Source organism: Myotis yumanensis, unplaced genomic scaffold (genome assembly GCF_028538775.1).
Source record: "Myotis yumanensis isolate MYYU_CA2020_CCGP unplaced genomic scaffold, mMyoYum1.0.hap1 SCAF_10, whole genome shotgun sequence".
In the NCBI taxonomy this organism is placed as follows: domain Eukaryota; kingdom Metazoa; phylum Chordata; class Mammalia; order Chiroptera; family Vespertilionidae; genus Myotis; species Myotis yumanensis.
In genome coordinates this window covers 79,018,016-79,026,627 of record NW_027223761.1, presented here as the reverse complement: position 1 = coordinate 79,026,627, position 8,612 = coordinate 79,018,016, and the positions used below count along the sequence as shown (strand labels likewise).

At 43.0% G+C, this 8,612-nt stretch overlaps 1 pseudogene; it reads left to right on the top strand.

Moving 5' to 3' along the window:
- Positions 1–457: 457 nt before the first annotated feature.
- Positions 458–1,698, top strand: LOC139018525 (pre-mRNA-splicing factor RBM22-like; annotated as a pseudogene).
- Positions 1,699–8,612: the final 6,914 nt, after the last annotated feature.

Here is an 8,612-nt window from a genome sequence, read left to right as displayed (position 1 = left end):
GGAGGGAGGGATGGAGAGTGGGTGGGCAGGCTTCTGGCCAGAGGCCGGCCGGGGTGCGGGATGCTGGTGTTGTTGCAGGCCAGGCTGAGGGACCCCCCACCTCTATGCACAAATTTCGTGCACTAGGCCTCCAGTAAAATAATAAAAAGCATTATGCTGAGGGGGAAATGCCAGACATGAAAGAGGATACACTGTGTGATTTCATTTATATGAAGTTCATGAATTGACAAAATGACTGTGGTGATAGAAATTATAACAGTGGTTGTCCAGAGTAGGGGACTGATTGAAAAGGGTACAAGGGAACACTCAGAGGAGTGGGAAGTTAGGTATCTTGCTTGGTGTGTTGGTTACACAAATTTGTCAAAACTCATCAAATTGTACAATTAAGACATGTGCATTTCACTGTGTGCAAATTTTACTCCAATAAAACCTTAATTAGGAACCAGCCTAGGGCCTGATGGGATTGGGGCAGTCCTCTTCCAACTTGAAAACCACGGAGGCCTCAAATGCTCTCAAGGTGGCAACCTCTGGTTCCAGCACCGATAACAGGCAGAGCTGGGAGGATGCGGGCTTCGCCATGCTTGGCCAGGTGTGTCTTGGAGAAAACGCATGTATCTGAATAACCAAAGAAAGGTACGGGAAGGAATGCAAAATCTGTGCCAGGCCATTCACAGTGTGTCGCTGGTGCCCTGGGGTCCACGTGCATTTTGAGAAAACTGACCTGTGCCAAACCTGTCGTAAATTGAAGAATATCTGTCAGACCGGCCTCTTGAATCTAGAGCAGTGGTTCCCAGACTTATTTGGCCTACTGCCCCCTTTCCAGAAAAAAATATTACTCAGCACCCCCTGGAAATTAATTTTTTTTAAAATTTTAATAGCAATTAAACAGAAAGATATACATATTAATGTTTCTACCTTTCTCGTAAAATATAGTAAAGAAAGGTGTAAATTAGAAACATTGAAGTTTGAAATTATGAAACTATTTATTGAACTCAGAATAGAAAGGTAATACAAAAAAAGTTAAAACAAATGCACCTGTGACCATCACCGCCCCCCTGGATCGCTGCAGTGTCCACCAGGGGGCGGTAGCGCCCACTTTGGGAATCGCTGATCTAGAGCATAGCCTGCCCATCCAGGTTCCTGATGCAGGGTTGTCTTTAAGGATGACATGCCAAAGTCAGATGTCAACAAGTGATACTACACACAGACAATGGAGAGGGAGATTTCTAACTCTTCTGGAACATGGCCAGTTGGCATGCTGGGGAAAGCCACGTCCACCAGCAACATGCTGCTCACACTGGCCAGGGCCACGCCCTACTACAAAAGGAACCAACCCCACATTTGCATTTTCTGGGTGAAAGGAGGATGTAAGAAATGAGAGGAGTGTCCACACAGACTTGAGAAGCCTATGGATCCAGATGACCCCCCTTGCTGATCAGAACATTAAAAACCAGTATTATGGACTCAAGACCCTGTGGCAGGTAAGCTCTTATAGCGGGTTTCAACAATGCCTCGTCTGGACCCACCAGAGGACAGGACTCTCACCACACTATATGCTGGTGGTCTGGGCGATACCACTACTGAGACAGATCTCAGCAATCATTTCTACCGGTTTGGAGAGAGCCGGTGATCGCCGTTGTGCAGAGACAGCAGTGTGTTTTCATCCGGTTCATTGTCAATGGCGTAGACTCAACATGAAACGGGGAAGGCCGTTTCAGGGCTGTTAGGAGCTCCTCTTCTTCCTCCTGCAACAGAAGAAGCCTCTACCACAGCGGTTCTCAACCTGTGGGTCGCGACCCCTTTGGGGATCGAACAAGCCTTTCATAGGGGTCGCCTAAGACCATCGGAAAACACATATATAATTACATATTGTTTTTGTGATTAATCACTATGCTTTCATTATGTTCAATTTGTAACAATGAAATTGGGGGTCACCACAGCATGAGGAACTGTATTAAAGGGTCGCGGCATTAGGAAGGTTGAGAACCACTGCTCTACCATCTACAATCTACCCCCCAGTGGCCCTCCAGCTGGTGAACACTGCCCTGCGGCCACACCCTGGCATTGTCCGGCCCCACCCTCAGGTTTGGAGCCACACATGCTCCACCCAATGGGACCACCCCCTCCTTTCATGATGGCTCCAGGACTAATCCAATGTCCTTGTCAGGACCCTCAGAGAATGGGAGCTCATGCCAGGAAACACAGCAGCCGCTAGCACCTTGTCATCACTCGGGCTCCACAAAAGACAGGGCACTGAAAAATCCCAGTACACAAATCTTGGAGTAAATATATATTTCCCTTTTTAAAAAAATCAAATTGTACACTTCAGATACTGCATTTTAATGTTTGTAAATAATACTCAATTTTTACAAAAGTTTAAAAATGCCATGACAGAAAAGTTTTTAAACTTATAAAAACAACAAAATCTAGCCCTGGCCAGGTGGCTCAGTTGGTTGGAGCATCATCCGGTACACCAAAAAGCTGCAGTTCGATTCCTGGTCAGGGCACATACTTGTTGCAGGCTTGATCCCTGGGAGGCAACTGATTAATGTTTCTGTCTCACATCAGTGTTTCCTTTTCTCTCCCTCTCTCTCTCTCTCTCTCTCTCTCTCAACAACAAAAACATATTCTCAGGTGAGGATTAAAACTAATTTTTTAAATCTACAAAGTAATATTTATATGATTAGGAAAACTATATTCAAAAAAAAATCTCGTAGCCTTAAGTTTATGTATTTTAAAAATAGAAAATGATAAAATAAATAGAAAATGAAAATAAATTTTTTTAAAGTGTCAAAAAAGAAAAGTCTAAGAGATCAGAAGAAATAAATTAATAATATGAAGATAGAAATTAGTAGAAAATAAAAGCAATAGATTTGATCAATCTACAGCTAATTTCTATGAAAATATCAATAAAATGGGCAAACACCTCATAGATTTAAATCATAGAAAATACACTGAAATCATTAAAATTGAGAATTGGGCTTTATGCACAGATATAGGAGCATGTTATAATGGCATAGGAAATTTAAATGTACCACTCTAAGTTAAAAATTCTGAAAATAACGATGAAATACATGATTTTCTAAAAACCCATAAACTTCCAAAAATGATGAGAAAGTAGTCCATCTGGATACCAATAACCATGGAAGAAATGGGCATTTCTGCCTAAATAACTCCAAATGCTGCACCACGTCTAGACAATTTATAGTGAGCTCTACCAGAGCTTTAAGGAAAGATAATTCACATATAATTTAGACTGTTCCAAATCACAGAAAAAGATGGCACACTTCCCAATTCATTTTCTCAAACCAGCAATACCAATTCCAAAGTCTAACAAATGGAGCACAACAAAGGAAATCTCAAACTAATCTCCCTATTAATATAAATAGCATGCTAATCCAGGAGCATGTTAATATACCAGTCAATTAATTAGTCACTTCAATACATCAGAAGATTAAAAAGTAATTACTTTAATAAACACAAAAATCAAAAATAATTAAATGCAATATTTTAAAAATACAAAAGCTTCCTGATACTAGAAGAAAACCTCCTTAATCTGTTAGGAAATAGTTATTGTATATAAATAGCCAATATTATAGTTAATAATGAAATACTATAGCCTATTCCCATTAAACTCAAGACCAAGAATGGTGTGCTCATTATTAGTTAACATTTTTCTGGAAGTTCTAGTGAATTTAATAAGACAAAGAATTTTTCATTGATAAATTTTAGAAACACAGGAGAAAATTAATCTCTATTTTCAGATGATGCTTTTCTAAATAGAAAACCTAAGTTAATCAAATAAAAATTCACTAGTAGGAGAAGTCAGTAAGGAACTAGTTTAAAAATATACAAAACTCAACAATTTTTTCCTATAAACCACCAGTAATCAGTTCAGAAATTTAACAAGGAAAAATCCCCATTTTATACAACCACCACAATCATAGAATGCTTAGGAAACATAAGAAATGTGAGGTTTTAAGAAAAATGGCTGCAGAGTAAGTGGAGCTCACAGACCCATCCCAGGACCAAACTGGAATTACAACTAAAATACAAACACACACACACACACACACACACACACAAAACAACCCACAAAAACGTGAATAATCAATTTAAGACTAGCTGGAGAGAACCCTGATAACAAAGGACTGAAAGCGGAGACCACATAGAGACTGGTAGGAAGTGTGGAGGCGTGAAAAGTATGGCCAGGCTCCCACACACAGGAGCTGAAGTTCTGGAGAGATATCTCAGCTGTGGGGGGTTGCCACTGAAAACTCTTGGGTCTAATACTCACACTGGGCCACCCAACAGAGAGCACCAGAACTGAGAAAGGTGCCCACATAACATCTGGCTATGAAAAGCAACAGGGATGCTGTCTGCTAGAAAGAGACTGCTGGAAATTCAGGCACCCTCTAAAGGGTCAATTTTGAGTGCAGGCACTCACCTTGGCCTCCAGCACAGGGAGGGCAGAGTGGACTGGAGCAATCTGGGACTGCTGGTTCCTAACTGCTCACCTGCCTGCCTGCCTGATCGCCCCTAACTGCCTCTGCCTACCTGCCTGATCGCCCCTAACTGCCCTCCCCTGCTGGTCTGGTTGCCCCCAACTGCCCTCCCCTGCCAGCCTGATTGCCCCTAATGCCCTGCCGGCCTGATCGCCCCTAACTGCCTCTGCCTCAGCCCCCACCACCATGGCTTTGTCCAGAAGGAAGTCGGACATCTGGAAGATGGCCAGTCAACACGGTCAAATTAGCATATTACCCTTTTATTAGTATAGATAGATTATATAGGATAGGATTGCTTAAATGGGCTGGGAGGAGCCTTTTTCAGCAGGAGGAGATGCTCTTGGCAGAAAAAAAACACATAATCCCTATATCTGGACTGATAGCCAGCTATATGCACATACTGCCAAACCTGTCATTAAAAAATTGAACCGCTTTTTTACACCTTACACCAAACAGCTGTTACCCTTAAAACCCCTCCTCAGGCCCCACCTTAGGTTCTGTCTTTGCAGTTCACCCAGATTAGGTTCTGATTGGTCAATTTCTATGCCAGTCAGTGTCAAAACTCCGCCTCCTAGGCAGCCATTGGCTCCTCGCAGTTCATTCAGATTTGGTTCTGATTGGTTGATTTTTATGCCAGTCAGCGTCTCCAGGCCTGATCAGAGAGGCGGGGCTGATCAATAGCCACCCCAGGCTGCTGGCAAGCGGGCTGAACTGCTGACCTCTCAGAGAGAGAGAGAGAGGCTCAGCTGCTGGCGAGGCCTGGAGAGAGAAGCAGGGTCTGATCCGCAGCTTGAGCTATGAATCAGACCCGCCTTCTCTCTCCAGGCCTCGACTGCAGCTGCAGCAGCTGCAACAGCTGGTGATCAGCCCCACCTCTCTCTCTCTCCGAGAGGTCAGCATTTAAGCCCGCTGTGTATGCAGCCTGGCGTTCAGTCAAGCCTTCGGTCGTTTTGGACATTACAGACCCTGGCTCTTTACATATATAGATATGTATAGCCCATGGACACAGGCAATAGGATAGCGAAGATCTGGAGGGGTGGATAGGGACTGGGAGGAGGGGCAGGGACGGGAGGATAATAGGAGATATCTGTAATACAATAAAAAGTATATTTAAACAAAAATAAATGTGAGCCTGGCCAGTGTAGTCAGTGGTTTAGCGTCAACCCATGCACCAAAAGATGGCTGGTTCAATTCCCAATCAGGGCACATGCCCAGGTTGCAGGTTGGATCCCCAGTAGGAGGTGTGCAGGAGGCAGCCGATCAATGTTTCTATCTCTCTCTCTTTTTTCCCTCTCCCACTCTCTCTAAAAATCAATTTAAAATAATTTTTTAAAGAAATGTGAAACATCTTATATGATGCAAACTACCAAACATTACTGAGGCCCAGAAAAAAAAACCTGCTTATTAGAGTGTTTGATATCATAAACATTAAGGCAATCTTAATGAAAATACCAATGAAATGTTTAATTTTAAAGAACAAACAAGTTATAATTGGCAGAAGTTACTTTAAAAGATGTATCATATTTGTTTTACCAAATGTTAAAATGTACTAATAAGATATATACATTCAAATAATAGAGTACTACAGCAGGAATAGATAGAATCAGCACCAATTACATATAATCACTGCCTCTGTAATAAAAATGCCATCTTAAATTAAAACAACCCTCTATGGCCCAGGCTGGGGTAACTCAGTAGTTAGAGCTTTAGCTGAGCACCGAATGGTCACAGGTTCGATTCCCAGTCAAGGGCACGTACCTAAGTTGAAGGTCCCTGAGCGCATTCGGGGGGCAACCAATTGATGTGGCTCTCTTAGAATGATCTCTCTCTCTCTCTCTCTCTCTCTCTCTCTCTCTCCCCCCCTCACCCTACCTTCCACTCTCTTTAGAAAGTGGAAAAATATCAATGAGAAAATATCCTCAGGTGAGGGTTAAAAAAAACCACCCTCTGTGAATGGGGGAGGAGCTATTCCCATTTAACAGAGGAGGAAACTGAGGATCAGATAGTAAAGTAACTTATGCTAGATCACCCAAATAGCACCCAGCTAGAAAACATTATGAACAAGGATTATTTCCTGGAGGTGGAATTACAAATATTATTTTTCTACTTTGTAATGATCCCTTTCTATAGCAAATTCAAAGAATAAGAATAATTTTTTTAACTATTAAACTGATGTCAATTTTATTTCCGATATGTTGTGTTATCCTGCCTAATCAACAGCATTCATCACTTTGAGGAGGAAACACATATTTCTCAGTGTAAGGACAGGGAAAAGCCTTTCTTTTTCCTTACTGTAACCTTCCACAATTTATGAGAAGCATCTTGTAATTAAACCCCAAGATTGTTAGCTCCCCTCATTCAAACAGCCATTCTGTTCAAACTGCAAGACAAGATAAGCTATTCTCAAAGCTACATTCTTGCATTCCCTCTCCTCCTGGCTGTTTTCATAACTCAGGGATAATTTGCACCAAGAAGTCTCTAGCCCAGTGGTTCTCAACCTTCCTAATGCTGCAACCCTTTAATACAGCTCCTCATGTTGTGGTGACCCCCAATTTCATTGTTACAAATTGAACATAATTAAAGCACAGTGATTAATCACAAAAACAATATATAATTATATATGTGTTTTCCGATGGTCTCAGGCGACCCCTGTGAAAGGGTCGTTCGACCCCCAAAGGGGCCGCGACCCACAGTTTGAGAACCACTGCTCTAGTTGGTAGAAAGTTCCCTTCTCCCCTCCCCTTCAAACAAGCCTCTTTTGAACTCTTCATAACTTTTGCTCTGAGCATGTTTTACAGGCTTGGGGGAGATACTGACAAGACACCTCCCTAGGACATCTGCCCAGCTGTCTCCTGGAAAGCAAGCAAACTGTGACTTTTCAAGACAGCCCCTGGTATCTGCTCAACTTCAGCCCCAGTCCTCCTCCCTTCCATGTCACCTAGCAACAGCAGCCACTACTCTTTAAAAGTGGAAGCTGCTTTCTGTTCCTGCCCTGTACTGACTAGCGATACACCAGCGCTTTCCTCTCTTGGAAAGTGAAATAAACTTCCTCTCTGCATCTCTTCTTTTAGTTGTGAATTCTTTCACAGCCTTGTGTCACCAGCCAAACCCTAACACTCAGTTTTGATCTTCAAACCAGAATTCTAGCACACAGAAACAGAAAAGACGGGAAAGCTAGGGTGGTTGGTTGGTTGGTTTTCTGAGGAGAAATACTCTCAAAAAGGAATGTAATACCCTCCATACATCAAAATAGTCCAAGTATGGCCAACTTAATCAGAGTCTTACAAAATCCATAGAGTATGCAAGAAAGCAGACATGGCATTCCCACAATTTAGACGCGAAAAGTAGAAAGCCCCTGGGCCCTGGGGAGAGGGCAGAAAGAGGTCATCCAAGAAGTCCTCAATTCTGTCCCCACACCCCACGGCCAATAAAGGTGGGGAAGGTGCACTAAAATGCCCCAGATGGTTTGAAGTCATGCCAAAATTCAAAGGGAAACGCAAACCCCACTTTCTATTTAGAACTTTGATAAAAGGATCATCTGCAGGTCCCTTGTACGGTAATATACAGTCGAATGAAAGCAATGACATGGGTAAACAACCCCAAAGGTTGGGGGCGTGGAAAGGGAATGATGGTGCTGGGTCACATGAGGTCAACCACAACAGTGAGCATGAAGAGGGGCTCAGGCACCAGTGGGACACGATGGAGACCTTTCCCAAGAGCAACCATCTTGAATTTCCCTTAACTAGAAAACGGGTCACAAGCTACACCAGCCACAAAAGCATCAGCAACAGAAAGGACAAAAGCATCTGCAGAAAGGACAGAAGCAGGCACTCAAAGATGAGGTGGTGCCCTGGCCGGGTAGCTCAGTTGGTTGAGCATTGTCCCCTGCACCAAAAGGTTGTGGGTTCGATTCCCAGTCAGGGCACATACCTAGATTGCAGGTTCAATCCCAGTCCGGGCAAGTGCGGGAGGCAACTGATCAATGTTCCTCTCTCACATTGATGTCTCTGTCTCTCTCTGTGTCTCTCTCCTTTCCTCTCTCTAAAATCAATAAACGTATCCTCGGGTGAGGCTTAAAAGAAGGGATGAGATGGCATGAGTTACACC